A 17,616-nucleotide genomic window follows, 5' to 3' on the forward strand; every position below is an offset into this window, starting at 1 on the left:
GGGCCTTGAAGGTATTATGCTAAGTGAAATAAATCAGATAAAAAAAAGGTAAATACTATATGATCTCACTTTTATGTGGAATCTAAAACAAACAAACAAACAAACAAACAAACAAAAACACTTTTACAAAAAAGATCAGCTTTGTGGTTACAAGAGGCAAGAGGGGGAGGGGAACTGGAGAAAAGTGGTCAACAGATACAAAATTCCAGTAATAATATCAGTAAGTACCAGGGATGCAATGTACAACAGAAGGGCTATAGCTAATATTGCTGTACGGTATATTTGAAAGCTGTAAAGAAAGTAGATTCTAGGAGTTCTCATCACATTATCTGTATGACATGGTGGATGTTAACTAAATTTATTGTGGTAATCATTCCAGAATATATGCAAGTCAAGTCGTTAGGCCATACACAATCTTATGCATGCTGTATGACAATGACATGTCAGTAAAACTGGAAAAAAAATGTCTGCGAAGATGGCAGAGTAGGAGGACCCTAAGCTTACCTCATCCCAGGAGTACAACTAGAAGACACCCACATCAGTGTAAATAACCCTGAAAATGACTTGAAAACTGGCAGAATGAACTCCACAACTAAAAGTAGGGAAGAAGACACATTGAAGAGTGTAGGAAGAGGAGAGACACGGTAGGGAGATAAACCGACTGCCAACCTTCCGCAAGAGACTAGGGATCCTCAAGTGTGGAGAAGAGAGAGAAACAGACTCTCACACCAGGGCGCCTGCTCAAGGAAGACAAATCCCCATAACTGTTTCTTTGAAAATTAGACAGACCAAATTTGATGAATTCTTAGAACCAGTGTGACTTAAAGCCTGGAATATTAAGAATCAGTGAAGGGTGACAAGAAACTGAGTCCTTGCTTGTGTTCCCTCTCTCACTGTCTCTCTCTCTCTCTGTGTCAAATAAATAAATAAAATCTTTAAAAAAAGAAAAGAAAAGAAAAAAAGAAAGAAAGAAAGAGTCCTCACACTTCAAGAGACAGAACAAATACAGCCTGAGGAGATACAGCATAGAAGAACCATTTTGAAAAGCCCTTGGGTCACACAGGAGGAAAAGTTGTTTACACATCTAGAGCATATTTCAGAGAAACAGGGATCACCAGAAGACTCCTCTAGGAACAAAGAAATGGACAAGTACCATTTTCCTCTCTCACTCCAAGCATAAACACAGAGTCACCCGTGGGAATCAGCGTAGCACCCACATTCACTACCTAACTTGCTTAAACCAAGCCCCGCTCACCCCCTGCCACAGGCTTCATTGGATTCACCCTTTCCAGTCATGCTTGCCTCAGTCCCTGCACTTCAGGTCCCCTCCCCAGAAGACCAGCATAAATTTTGCCAACCTAGGTCTCCTGACCCACAAGCTTTGCAGGGTGTTGGTCCTAAGCAGCAGAGGCAGACCTCTCCTGGTGGAAGTCCAGTCTGCACCTTGTTAAAACTGCACACCCCTCTGCACACATTTTGCAGATTGGCCCTAGCTGGCCCTGATCCTGGGAGCAGCAGTAGCAGTTCTCCTTTTGCAGCAGACCAGCACACACCTTGTTAAAATTGTGACTGGTCCTGGTAGGCTGGTCCATGCAATGGTTGCAGGTCTCCTCTCACCAGGAGGCAAATATTTCAGGCACTGTGTACCCCACCCCTTCCAAAATGCTCTTGACGACAGGCCATTCAAACCAGACCACAAGCCTAGCTGTGTGCAAGGAACCTAGGGACCAGCACCACTCCAAAGTGACTCCTGTTCTGGGGAGAGGAGAAGATAACCACACACACCAGTCAGACTAAAGCCCCAGCAGCAAGCTAGGGACAGTCTGTTGGTGAGTACGGGTCCCACACACCAATGAAAACTTCTCAGGGGATGACATAAGGAAAGCACCCTGCAGTTTGGTGCTACTGCATCTCAGGCAAAAGCCTAGTCTGACTAAACTCAAGCCTAACATGGCTCCAGAATGGTCCACTAACAACACAGGGACCAAATCCTGCCCACAATAGGCAAAGAGAGTCACTGTAGATGACTGGACTGAAGAAAAAAGCAGCCAAGATACAACAGCAGGTGTATTCAACACACATAGGAGACGCCCCTGGAATACCATTTTCTGGTAAACAGGGGACACTGCACTGCAGGGCACTACAGGACTTCTTCTTCACAAGGCCATTATTTTCAGGAGCAGGAGATGAAGTTGACTTTCCTCACACTGAAACAGACTCAGAGAGGTAGACAAAATGAGGAGACAGAAGAATATGTCTCAAATGAAAGGACAGGACAAAAACCACAGCAAGAAAACTAAATGAAATGGATATAAATAATAAACTTGATGGAGAAAGTAATGATCATAAGGATATTCAACAAAATCAACCCAAGGTTACGCACAACCAGACATAGTAATTAAAATGGTTAAATAACATGCTACTAAACAATGAATGGGTCAACCAAGAAATCAAAGAAGAAATCAAAACTTACATGAAGACAAATGAAAATGAAAGCACAACAATTTAAAATCTTTGGATGCAGCAAAAGAGGTTATAAGAGGCAAGTTTATAACAGTACAAGCCTACCTCAAGAAGCAAGAAAGAGCTCAAATAAATAACTAAACTTTATACCTAAAAGAGCTAGAAAAAGAATAACAAACAAAAGCCCAAAACAGCAAAAAGAAGGAAATAACAAAAATTACAGCAGAAATAAATGATATATAAACTAAAAATACAATAGAACAGATTGATGAAACCAGGAGCTGGTTCTTTGAAAGGATGAACAAAATTGCTAAACATCTAGCCAGATGCATAAAAAGACAAAGAGAAAAAGAGGGAGAGGGAGAGAGAGAACACAAAAGAAAGAGGAAAAATGACAATAGCACAGAACAAACAAGTTTAAGAGAATATTATGAAAAATCATATGCCATATGAAACAAATCGGACAAACTAGAAGAAATGGATAAATTCCTAGAAACATACTTCCCAAAAATGAATCAGAAAGAAACAGAAAATTCGAACAGACTGATAACTAGCAATGAAACTGAATCAGTAATCAAAAATTCCTGGCAAATCAAAGTCCAGGACCAAATGGCTTCACAGGTTATTTCTACCAAGCATTTGAAGAAGGTTAGTATCTATTCTTCTAATCTTTTCCAGAAAATAGAAGAGGAAGGAAAACTTCCAAATTCATTCTAGGTCAGCATTACCCTGATACTAAAACCACACACAAAAAAGAGAACTATAGGCCCAATATTTCTGATAAACATAGATGTAAAAATCCTTAACATAATATTAGCAAACTGAATCCAACAATATATTTTTTAAAAAATCATTCACCATGATCGAATGGGATTTATTCCCAGAATGCAAGGGTGGTTCAATAACCACAAATCAGTCTATGTGATTTATCATATCACTAAGACAAAGGATAAAAACCATATGATCGTTTCAATAGATGCAGAAAAAGCATTTGACAAAGTACAACACCCATTTGTGATAAAAACCCTCAATTCAGTTCCCTTTAGAAGGAACATAACTCAACATAATAAAGCTCTTATATGAAAAACCCACAGCAGACATAATTCTCAATGGAGAAAAAAACAGGGAGCTTTCCCTGTAAGGTCAGGAAGAAGACAAGGATGTGCACTCTCAACATTTTTTTAATCAATATAGTACTAGAAGTCCTAGCCACAAGAACCAGACAAGAGAAAGGAATAAAAGGCATCTAAATTGGTAAGGATGAAGTAAAATTTTCCATATTTGCAGATAACTTGATAGTATATAGAGAAAACTCTAAAGACTGCACCAAAAAAACTACCAGAACTGATAAATGAGTAAGGTTGCAGGATACAAAATCAATGTACAGAAATCTGTTGCATTTCTTTACACCAACAATGAAGCAGCAGAAAGTAAAAAAAAATCTCATTTACAATTACACCCAAAATAATAAAATAGCTAGGAATAAACTTAACTAAAGAAATGAGAGATATGTAATCTGAAAACTATAAAATGTTGATGAAAGAAACTGAAAATGACACAAAGAAATGAAAAAACATTCCATACTTATGGATCAAAAAAGAAATATTGTTAAAATGTCTATACTACCCAGAGCAATCTATAGATACAATACAATCCCTATCAAAATACCAAAAGCATTTTTCACAGAACTAGAATAAACAATCCTAGAATTTGTATGGAACCACAAAGACCTCAAATAGCTAAAGCAATCTTGAAAAAGAAAAGTAAAACTGGAGGTGTCACAATTCCAGAATTCAAGCTCAATTACAAAGCTGTAGTAATCAAAACAGTATGATATGGTCACAAAAATAGACACATAGATCAGTAGAACAGAATAGAAAGCCCAAAAATAAACTCACAATGACACAGTTAATTAATCTTCAACAAAGAAAAGAAGACTACACAGTGGGAAAAAGCCAGTTTCTTCAACAAATGATGTTGGGAAAACTGGACAGCAACATGTAATGAATGAAACTGGACCACTTTCTTATACCATACATAAAAATAAACTCAAAATGGATTAGGGAAATCTAAAGCCATAAAAATCCTATAAGAGGGCACAGGCAATAATTTTTCTGACATCAGTTATAATAACACCTTTCAAGATATGTTTCCAGAGACAAGAGAAACAAAAGCAAAAATAAACTACCAGGCTACATTGAAATAAAAGCTTTTGCACAGCAAAGGAAACAATGGACAATACTGAAAAACAACATACTGAATGACAAAAGATATTTGCAAAGGACATATCTGATGAAGGGTCAGTATCCAAAATATATCAAGAACTTATAAAACTCAACACCCAAAAAACAAATATTCCAATTAAAAAAATTGGCAGAAGACATGAACAGACATTTCTCCATTGAAGACATCTAGGTGACCAACAGACACATGAAAAGATGCTCATCATCACTTATCATCAGGGAAATGCAAATAAAAAACATGATGAGGAATCACTGCATACCAGTCAGAATGACTAAAATAAAAAAGTCAAGAAACATCAAGTGTTGGCAAAGATACAGAGAAAAAGGAACCCTTGTGTACTGTTCATGGGAATGCAAACTGGTGCAGCCACACTGGAAAATATTATGGAGGTTCCTCAAAAATTTAAAAACAGAACTATCCTATGACCTAGTAATAGCGCTACTGGATATTTACCCAAAGAGTACAAAAACACTAATTGTAAGGGATATATGCACCCTATATTTATTGTAGTGCTATTTTCAATAGCCAAACTATGGAAACAGCCCAAGTGTCCATTGATAGATGAATGAACAAAGAGGTGATATATATATGTACAATGGAATATTCTTCATCCATAAAAAGGAATGAAATCTTGCCATTTGCAACAGCATGGATAGAGCTAGAGAGTATAATGCTAACCAAAATAAGTTAGTCAGAAAAACAAATAGCATATGATTTCTGCAAAAGAAAAGTCTTTTTCTTTTTGGTGGAATTTAAGAAACAAAACAAATGAGCAAAGGAAAAGAAAGAAGACAGGCAAACCAAAAAAACAGACTCAACTATAGAGAACAAACTGATGGTTACCAGAGGGGAGGTAGGAGGGATGATAGGTGAAATAAGTGAAGGAAATTAAAAGTACACTTATCTTGATGAGCACTGACTAATATATGGAATTTTGAATCAGTATATTGTACACCTGAAGCTAATATAACATTGTACACTGGAATAAAATAATAAAATAAAGTAAAATTAAATTATAAATAAAAAGTTAAAAAAAGAAAAGAATAAGAGCTAAATGAAATCTTATTGCCACTAAAGCAAAGGTCCCTTCCTTGTCCCATAATTACAGATTTATCCCAGTCATGTTTTTGACAGATGGCACAAGATAACATTTCTTGTTCCAGATCAGAATGAAATTTTTCCTACCAATATTAGTAGAGGAGTAGATTAGTTTCTTCCTTCCACCATTAGTAATGTTGTAGAGGCCAGAGAATACATTTGGGATAAGGGAGCCAAGTGGCCATGTGGGGATCTTCAAAGTAACATCAGAGTAGATAAAATACCCACCTTGTTTCCAACTAACCTGTTCATACTCGGGGCCTTTAAAGCAGGACGTTTTAAATTCCTCAGTTAGGAGGCCAGCTGGTAAATAGAATAGATATGGGATATTTTCTGTGATGAGATTGGAACAGATTCATGAGTTCCAGCTTAGAATATTTGAAAATAAAGTTTCTAAGAGACAGATACCTATGGGAAGGACAGTAGCCTGACCAGAGATTAGTCAAGACAAGGCAAAGGGTAAGAATTGGGCAGTTGTTAATATGTGGTCAGGGATCTCAGAACAAAAGGGACAGAAGTTGTGGTGACTGGTAATTCCTTTATTTTAGGGAAAAAAAATGGTTCATGGAAAGGGGACACAGAGTTTGACAGTCTTTCACCCAAATATGATTTGTTCGAAACAACTACAACTAAATGAAGAAAGGGAGAGAGACCGGAGGGCAGATGAAAGAGGAAGAAGCATAGCAATTTAAGAAGTAGTCTGGAAAAGAACTGTGATTGTTAATTTCTACTTTACATATGACATCCATCCTGATTTCACTTTACCTATCAAAATTCGCATTTAGAATTCAAACTCAGCGCATGTATTATTTCATCCAGAAACCGTTTCCTGAATCCAAGTTTTAGCCCTTTTCCCTTCCTCAGAGCACTTGTAACTATGAATGATTTAATTAAAGCATACACACACACACACACACACACACACACACACACACGTAGCATCAACTGGTTTAGATTCTTTTTTTCCTTTCTCTCAGTATATTGGGTTCATCAGAATCACAAACCATTATTATTATTTTTTAATCTGGCTGATACATTGACATTCAATATATGTCATTTTTTGTTGTTGTTACTGATATGCCTTACATAGTTGTCTTCACAGAGTTCTAAGAAAAACCTATTTTTATTGAAAAATATCTGTAGAGTGGAGTACTACCAACATTGTAGTTTCTATTATACATTACTAAATAAAAGATACACTTTTTAGAATGTGGCTTTAATAAAGGAACACTTCTGTCAATTTTTTTTTTTTTTACATATTAAAAATTCACTTGGTCAATTTTTTCTTTCCACTATACTGAACTGAATTCAGCAGTGTAATTAATGAATTATTTTTGTCACCAAAAAGAAAAGACTTTTCTTTTGCAGAAAAAAACATACTTTCTGTTCTACTCTAGCTTGATGACTCTTGTGAATGCTTGGTTATTTGCAGATGGATGAACTGGAAGAATACAAGAATATGCAAGTTTTAGCAGTTTTATGGTGGTCATTCCTTATCTAAGACTTTGTCCCTTTACAGAGAGTTTCAAGGATTCTTGATCCCATGCCTGTGATCCCAGCTATGCACAAGGCTGAGCACAAAATGTAACTGCAATAAATAGGTTTAGATCTGTAGAAATGCTTGCAATTCTGTTACTTATACTTAAGAGAGTTAAGTCTATTCCCACGTATTTATATTTCACGCAGGGTATAAATTACTATAAATGGTGTTTGGTAAATTAGAGCCTAGTGATCCCTCAAGAATTTTATATACTTTTCTTTTTATTCTTATATTATGCCTAAATCACAGAGATATCAATAATTAATATATATTATTAATTTCAGTTAAAGATAAAATGAAATCCTTGATCCCCTCTTGCATAAATATAGAATATGGGACCATGTCTTTAAATGTTATTTTTCTATTAGGCCATTTCTATGAGATTTGCTTCTCTAAGCTTTTTTTATCCTACCTATTCCTCTTCCTCAAAGGAACACTTTGAAAATTAGTTGTACTTCTGTAAATATGATTTAGATTCCTTAGAGAGAGAGCACTCAGAATATGGAATATGTAATACATTTATTCAGTAAATTGTTACATCAAATCATAATCTAGAGAGATGTTTATTGAGTTTGTAGAGTGCAGAAACCATAAATATATCATCCTAAAATGAAATCTTATAAAAACAATTTAAAAGGAAATCGGCCACCATTAATATTACCTTTTTAAAGACTTTACTTTATACTACCTTTAGGAGTTAGTGTCCATTTATATTTGTAATTTCAGTTACATAATTTAGACTATATTGATTATACTTTAATTTTACTATATTAGTGATTTTCCCTAAGAATCTCATATAGCAATATTCCTTTCCTTTCATAATTATTACAATTTTCTCCAGCTTTATAAACATTTCCAGTTTGTGATGCCTGACTAAATAGAGAGCTGTGCTCCTCCTCAGACTTAAATTATAGAAGAAATTTAATGGTTTACAAGAGCATTAAAAAATTGTGGAAGATTATCATGAGCAAACCTTAAGCATGAGAGTTTCTCCATACATAAAATTCCAAAAGTCAGACTGAGTGTAACATTCAATACAACTGATTAATTTACAACCCTATGTCAGCCAAAGAAAAGACCTCAGAATAAAGTAGCTTGTAACCTACACAGTGGTCAGAATAACTCAAGATCTAAGACAGGAAAGAGCACTGGGATAGTGGTACAATTACTTAGTTAATTGATTAAAAGACTATGGAGTCACTGACTCTTGTCTTTCCTCCCAAGACTTCTGGTACCCAGTGTTTTCTAAAGGGATGAAAAAGGGGCAACTGGGTGTCCCAGTCCATTAAGTGTCTGCCTTTGGCTCAGGTCATGATCCCAGGGTGTTGGGATTGAGCCCCACATCAGGCTCCCTTCTCAGTGGGGAGTCTGCTTCTCCCTCTGCCTCTCCTCCCCAACCCCTGGCTTCTGCTCTCTCTCTCTCTCTCACTCTCTCTTTCTCTTAAATAAATAAATAAAATCTTTAAAAATAAATAAGTAAAGGTATAAAGCTACAAGCCACTTTCTAAAGAGTCAATTTTGAAATGGGAGAAGTGCAATGTCATAGGTAACCTAACCACTGTTAACAGAGAAACTCCACACCCAGAATATTATCCCACTAATAGAAAATTTGCTTAGCAGCACATATGGCAATAGGTGTCAAGTAACTTTTTGTAGGAATCAGTATTCTTTGTCAGGAGAACAGAGATTATCATCTGTGAATGAGCAAATACATTAAATTATCAATGCTAGTTAAACTAGATGGTCATTTATAAATACAAATAACCAATGTAGCTGGAAAAATACATATATAAATACATAAAATACAAATACACATAAATGCAATGCAAATATCCTTACTTATATCTGATTCATTTAAATGGGATTAGACTATCAAACTCTGTTTAAATACCAAAAATACATAATCACAAATTTTCATTGTTTTTGTCTCTTTCCATGAAAATGAAAATAAGTGCCAATGATCTACTTCTTCATAAAAAATAAATGAATCTCATAACTGCTTAAACTTTTCTTAAAATAGATATTTTAATTTTTAATAGGGCAACATATTACTAAAATAACCAAGACAAATTACAGACTTCTTGTTAGGGCTTAAAAATTACCCATAAAACAAAGATATAATCTTTATAATTTGGGTGTGTCATGAGACTGTTTTTGGAAATAACTTCTGCAAGAATAGCTTCATGATATCAAATAGCATATACCTTTCTGCAGCTGTATGGGGAGAACAAGTAATTTCTCATTTTTATCTTGTGAGATTTCTTTCACAGGTAGATAGGAAAGCCTGTGCCTTTTAAAGGGTTGAGATTTCATTAATTAGCAATTAGAGTCAAACAAAACATGATGAAACCTAAAATGTGGAGAGAAAAGGATCAGAATCAGTCTATGAGCAAATGGATTATAGAAAATGGAATATTTTATAAACATAGCCTCTGAAAGCCTTGTGAAAAACTTAAATAGGTGTATGGGATTTAAAAAAATAATTTTAAGCTTCAGTCTAGTCAATGAATATTAAAATGGAGATTTTTAAAACTAAGTTTGATAGTACAAAATGGAGGAAGTTGAGTTTCTCTACATAAGATTTTGGGATAGCTTTTGGGGGGGGGTTGTTTTTACTTTTATTCCCTCTTCCACTCCCCCTGCTTGTGTTATGTCTCTCACTCTCTCTCTCTCTCTGTATCAAATAAATAAAATCTTAAAAAAAGAAAGAAATTCTTTTGGCAATGCCTACCACCAATTTCAAGCTTTCTGCTCAAGTCTTTCATCTGTCAAATAATCCTGGGACCTACTTTATAGGGTTGGTAAGATGTCATTGATCTAACACACTTAAAAATGTAAGACCAGTGCCTCTAAACATTTGGAAGATATACGTACTGTTTTTAATTCCATGTATTTTCTTTCAATTGAGTTTGCAGAATAAGCACACTATTCCCCAGATGGTAGACTGGGGGATACTTTATAGTAGATAAGGGGTAATTGACTGCCATATTATCCTCTCTTGGCATCAGTGCTGGGAAGATAGGGTCTTCAGCCTTTGGGAATAGTGTGCTTATTCTGCAAACTTACCAACTCTATGAAGTAGGTCCCAGGATTATTTGACAGATGAAAGACTTGAGCAGAAAGAAGTTAGGTGGCTCTCCAGTGTCATACAGCTAGGTAGCAGAACTGGGATTTGAAACCAGGTGGTCATAATTAACATCAGAAAGATCTTTAGACAAGAAGCAATTGAATTTTACTGCTAAGTATTCTAGATTTTAGAAATTCTTTTGGCGGGGCACCTGGTGTCTCAGTCATTAAGTGTCTGCCTTTGGCTCAGGTCATGATCCCAGGGTCCTGGAATTGAGCCTGGCATTGGGCTCCCTGCTCAGTGGGGAGCCAGCTTCTCCCTCTCCCATTATGAAAGAAGCAAAAATCATGCAGTTTGGCTTTGAGCCTGTAATCCCTCAATTTGCTTCCATATGAAATAATCTTAATTCAGGTACTTGCCCTGTTTGGTTTCACATTTCTTATGGGACGATGTTCACAGCACCATGCTCAGTATTCATTGATAAGATAATATCAGAACAAGGGTTTGTCAGGTTGTATGACAACCACGATAAAATAATTTTCAAACTTTTTTGGATTTGGATGCAGAGGATTCAATATTATGGAGCCTATCTCAAGGGGATCCATGGAAAGCTCAGGGGGCAAGAGCTCCTGTGAACCGCTGAAGTGTTATAGAAAACTTTGAAATTGAATTCTTGTATATGGCTTGATCTTCCAATAATATTTTCTTTAAATTTTTCTTTTTAAGTCATCGTATTTTCCTTTTTGTCCTGAATATCTAATTTTTATACAATTTCATTTCTTTTATTAAAGAAATTTTATTGAAATTTACCATATTAAAATTACCATATTAAATTTTATCATAGCTAGGTGAACATACAAATTCTCCAGACCACGAAAATCAACCCTGCATAAGATAACTTTTGGTCTTTATTTTATTTTATTTTTTTCCAGGAGTACTTGGGGTACTAACCAGTACATAAGAGTTATTCTTCAGGTCAGGTAGAAGATAGTGATATACATTGTTTTTCTTAGAGTTTGGGTGTCAGGAATCATAATGTTTGGGTGCCAAAAGCAAAATCAGTGGTGTGGTTATTAGTATTACTATCAACTCCATACTCAGCCCTCCCCTCCCCTTTTCAAATAGACAGAACTTAAGCTAAATCTTCAAAAAGTCTAGATGCATCGTATCTGTCTACTGCATGTATTACCTTGGTCATTTTGGCTTAGTCACAGACATTGTCAGCAGAAAATTGAGACATCAATACAAAGCTGCTGATGGGTTATGTTTCTACACATAAACAGAAATCAACAGAAAAGCAAAACTTGGAAACATCTGTGTTGCAAAATGTTATATTTTCTCATTTTCCTATTGAAATGTCTGCTAACATACCAAAAATCTATCAGAATTATGACTTACTTATCTGTATCTGTATATCAGATTGCTCAAATTAACACATGGTAACTTAGTATTTCAGGGCTAGATCTTTGAAAGAGGGCAACACTGCTGTACTCATTCTTGTCATATGGTAATTACTTGGGTTAGTCATGGTATTTTTGAGCGCAAGAACACTGACCACACAAGCTAACTCAAGAAAAGTTTAGTGTCGAGATACAGGTGTGCATTCAAATCTAGGAACAAGAGCCACTAAACAAGTAAGTCTTAAGCCAAAGGCTGTCCCATAAGAAATGTGAAACCAAACAGGGCAAGTACCTGAATTAAGATCATTTCATATGGAAGTAAATTGAGGGATTATAGGCTCAAAGCCAAAACTGCATGATTTTTGCTTCTTTCATAATGTACAGTTGAATTAATGATCAAGTTTTATCTCAGAATAAAACTAGAATCATGTTAGCCTGGAAAATATTTACAGGATATATGATCAAATGACCTGAACAACTATCAATAAAAAATCTACTGGGTATGTAACCTTGCCTTAGTAGCTAATGTACTTACCATCTAAGGTAAGGTGATTGTAATGTGTGCCTAGGTAAATTAAGATTTTGCTTTACGCAACTACTTGCTACAAACCAGTTAAAGATTAGGACATAGAGCCATGCTGGAAAACACTTTGATCTAAAACCTGGGGTTATTAACACTAAACAAAATGGGAGCTACTCCCTGACTTCATGGGGCTTACATTCTTTCTTTTTTTAAAAAAATTTTATTTATTCATTTGAGAGAGACAGACAGAGAGAGAAAGAGAGCATGAGCAGGGGAGAGAGGCAGAGGCAAAAACAGACTCCTTGCTGAGCTGGGATTCTGACACGGGACTTGATCCCAGGACCCTAGGATCACTACCTGAGCTGAAGGCAGACACTTAACCATCTGAGCCACCCAGGCACCCCAAGGGCTTACACTCTTATAGGGCATACAGACAAATAAGTAAAACACATGATGTAATTGATAAGGATAGGTGCTAGGGAGAAAAGCAATGCAGAGGAAGGGAATGAGAATATGGTAAGGACAGACATTTTAAATTGGTAGTTAGGGAAGGCTTCACTGAGAATGTTACATTTGTTTGAAAATATGAAGGAATTGAGGGAAAAGAGCAAGTGCAAAGTCCAGACCCACAGAAATTGTTTTCCAAGTTTGTTGTTTGGATTGCTCCAGGATGACTGGAGCAGAGTAGGTAAGGGGAGGATGAAAAGAGATGGTAGATTAGACATAACCGTGGACCAGACCCTGTGGATCCTTGTACCTGTTGGTTGAAAAAAGACAGGTGACAACTACTTGACAGACACTTATGGAGTCCTGAAATACAGACAGCTCAGTACCCTGCTCATGTGCCATGGTTATTAGAATGATAAAAGTCACTTGAGAATGGCTAATAGATGGTCATTATTTTTCTGTAGATTATTACTTGGAGAAAACCAGTGAGAAGCTACTGGAACATAGCAATCATTACGTAGAAATGTGGGTGAGGCACAAGAATTCCTTAGCTCTGTCTCCATGGGCCATGAATTGCCTAGGGGTAAAAAGAAAGTAATCAAATCCACTGGCAATTTTTTTTATACATATGAATTGACATTCCTTTATAAGGATAGCTGAAAAAAAATGAGGGGAGGTTTTCTTTAGAGAAAAAATACAATTTTATCTCCCATAGGTGCTGTTCATTATGTATACAAAGATAAATATGACAAGATTCACAGCCCAAAAGAATTTGCAATCTAATGGACTGATGTTTTTGGCTAAATAGGCACTAAATATGGAAACAGTCTACAGAAAATTTTAGTTGTCACAGTTTAGAAATTAGGAATATTTCATATGTGGTCAAATTAATTCATGGAGTTCTTTATAAATCTCATTTTATTATTTCATTTTTAAAAAAGCCTTACCAATTTAGTAACTTATACAGCTAACAAGTGGTACAGATAGAGTCTGAATTTCATTATGCAGGACCCCAAAATCCTTGTCTTGCTCTACACTAAAATCCCTTCAGGCTATAGATATGAAAAGGATCAGACTTCAATCACTGTCACTCCCATTAAGAACCAGATCTGACTCAACTGAATTATTGTAGGGCAAATATTCTTTTCTCACCTAATGATTTCATAGTGTTTCTACTGAAATTTTAAAGAGAAGTTGATCTTTCTAGTTTGTAGGGGGTAGGAATTGTGTAGTCAATGGCATGAGTAACTCCAATGGGCAGAGAGAGATAGTAGAAAGAATGGTTGGGTCATTTTCATGACATTATTCAGGAATTTTCACCAGGCTTCTATTTTTTTTAAGATTTTATTTCTTCATTTGAGAGAGAAAGAAAACATGAGTGGGGGTAGAGGGTCAGAGGGAGAGGGAGAGGGAGAAGCAGACTCCCCATGAGAAAGGAGCCCAATGTGAAACTCAGTCCCAGGACCCCGAGACCACAACCTGAGCCGAAGGCAGACACTTCACTGACTGAGCCACCCAGGTGCCCCTCACCAGGCTTCTAAACCAAAAAATTGGAACACAAATTCTAATATATAAGAGTCTATTTTTAGTACAACAAATTGAAAATTACAAATGAGAACTGCCGAATATTTTAGTAAAATTTAAGCTGTATGGTTCTACATATATACAGGCCATATTTTAATATGGAAATAAACTTAATCAAAGGGGAATATTAGTTACATCAGAACACCTGTCAGGCTAAAACAAGAAGAATCAAACCAATGGCTTTCCTCATTAAAAGATCTTATAGAGATCAACCATCTACCATTTGTAGATAGAGAGTTCGATACATGTATAGGTAGGTCTACAAAATGAAATGATGACAGACTTGTGGCTATAGTTCCCAATTTTATAGGCTAAGAGTATTTTGCTGTGTTGTGGATTATTATAGCTATGAACTTCAGAGTGACATAATTTTTAACTCCAAAAGTCACCAGAACCACAGCGTATAACTTATTTTTTATATCATGTGTCATCTTGAAGAGCTTGAATTATTTTAATATGTTAAACGTTATTTTTAAGTATATTTACTTTGACAGCTAAAATGGAAAGGGCTTTTTTTCTGAATAGACAAAATCTGTGTAATCAGATTGTTCAATTCTAAATAACTCATATATCCTCAGATCATCCTCTAATGTTTTGTATATACAGTGTACTTAGTTCTCTAATACATCTAGCGTTTTAAAATCTAGATTTTCTTTCCTACTTCTATACCTGTTTGTTATTTCTTAGAAAGGTTGATGGATGCACTTTTCAGTCCATAAGAATTGCTTTTTAGATTACAGAAACTAGTACCATATTGAATACTCTTTCTAGAGAACAAGTATTTCAAATTGTATTTAATCATTAGGTCCCAAATGTATTGCTTTCTCAGGCTTTTGTCAACAAAAATAACTCAAGTTATCAACTCTGTGTATAAACCATTGTAACTAACAGCTAAAATTATTCCTTTTATCACGTATTTATGAAGCAATTACATTTTCCACATAATCTTTTTATGCACAAATGTTCTAATCACCTTCATTTTATAGAATAGGAAACAAATTAAAATAGTTTACATTACTGTTCAAACAAAGATGTTCCTCACCTTTAACTATTAATACCACTATATGCATACTAAATAGGCTAAAATTATGTGTATATATATATATATATATACACACACACACACACACACATATGTTTGTATGTAATGAAAATATTATTCTGTACACACATATATATACAAAATATATAGAGACACACACTGACAATACAAACTGCTGGCAAAAACATACAGCCCCATGGGACGCCTGGGTTATCTGTCTTTGGCTTAGGTCATGATCCCAGGGTCCTGGGATCAAGTCCCGCGTTGGGCTGCTTGCTCAGCAGGGAGCCTGCTTCTCTCTGCCTGCTGCTCCCCTTGCTTTTGAGGTCTCTCTCTCTCTCTCTTAAATAAATAAATAAATAAATAAATAAATAAATAAATAAATCCTTTAAAAATTTAGAGAGACCTCCAATATGTAGCTGATGGGAATACAAAAGGGTACATCACTCTGTAAATTAGTTTGACAGTTCCTAGAAAGTTAAACTAACACTTACAATATGACTCACAAATCCCATGCCTTGTTATATATCCCAGAGAAATAAAAGGTCATTTTCACACAAATACCTGTATACAGATGTTTATTGCATTTACATTCATTTGGAACACTTGGATTTTACTTATTTGAAAAATAACCCAAATGCCCTTAACTGATTAAATAGATTTTAAAAACTGTAGTACACCATACTATTACTATTACAATACTATAAGGAAAAAAAAACTAATCATACACATAACTTGATGAACTTCAAGGCATTATACTAAATGAAGGAAGACAGTATCAAAGGGTTACCTACTGTGTGATTCCAGTTATATGACAATCTTCAAGAGACAAACTACAATGGTGAAGTGCAAGTCAGTGATAGGGGTTAGATGTTGGAGAAGGGAGTGTTGGGAGTGATACTCTTCTATACATGGAACTGTCCTGTATATTGTAGTAGTTACACAAATCTAGACATGTGCTAATAGACATGTATACACCTAAAGAAAAACTAGTCAAAGTTACAGTGTGTATATATGTATATACAATTGTATAATGATTATAATGCTAGTAAATAATGAACCCAATATTAAACATTGTTCTTTGAATTTGTGTATAACCCAAAGTTCATGTAGAAAATTATTTGTGAATAAGTTACACATATATGTAATGTGGACTATATATATGATAGATCTCTAAAGAGAAGAATATGCCAAGAGTAATTCAATATATTGGGTTTCTATACAGAGACATGAAATTTGTCAGTTAAATTAAAAGGTAAAACATATATGAACCCATAAATAAGAACAATATAATGGAACCCTAAGACAATAAACAACTCATTGTATTATTTTTTTCATTTATTTTCTTCCCCAAAAGCTAGATAAAATGAAGAGAATATAGAGTATATCAGTCATTGCCATATGATTATATGAATTAGAACATTGTTTTATCTGAGTAGGGTTTCCTAACACACAAAAGACAGAAACATAGACAAAATGCCAAGACTGGGGAATTCATCCCAAAAGAAAGAACAAGAAAAGGTCATGGCCAGGGATCTAATATATATTACTTATATATTATAAAAATGTTTGATCCAGAATTCAAAGCAACAATCATAAGGGCATGAGCTGGGCTTGAGGAAAGCATAGGAGACACATGGGAGTCCTGTACCACAGAAATAAAATACCTGAAACCTAGTCAGGCCAAAATGAAAAATGCAATAACTGAGATTCAAAACTGATGGGATGTAATGATCACAAAGATGGAAGGAACAGAGGAAGGAATAAGTGATATAGAAGATAAAGTTATGGAAAATAATTAAGCTGAAAAGAAGAGAGAAGGAAAAATATTAGATAATGAATGTAGACTTAGGGAACCCAGTGACTCCATAAAGTGTAATAACATTTGGATCATTGGAGTCCCAGAAGAGAGCGAAAGGGGGGCAGAAGGTTAATTTGAAGAAATTATAGCTGAAAACTTCCCTAATCTGGAGAAGAAAACAGACATCCAAATCCAGAAGGCACACAGAACCCCTATCAAAATCACAGAAGCAGGCCAACACCAAGATATCTCATAATTAAATTTTCAAAATATAAAGAAAAAATCCTAAAAGCAGCAAGACAAAAGAAGTCCCTAACTTACAAGGGAAGACAAGTAAAATCAGTAGCTGTTCTGTCCACAGAAACTTGGCAGTTCAGAAGAGCGTGGCATGATATATTCAAATTACT

This window comes from Ursus arctos, unplaced genomic scaffold (genome assembly GCF_023065955.2).
Source record: "Ursus arctos isolate Adak ecotype North America unplaced genomic scaffold, UrsArc2.0 scaffold_18, whole genome shotgun sequence".
In the NCBI taxonomy this organism is placed as follows: domain Eukaryota; kingdom Metazoa; phylum Chordata; class Mammalia; order Carnivora; family Ursidae; genus Ursus; species Ursus arctos.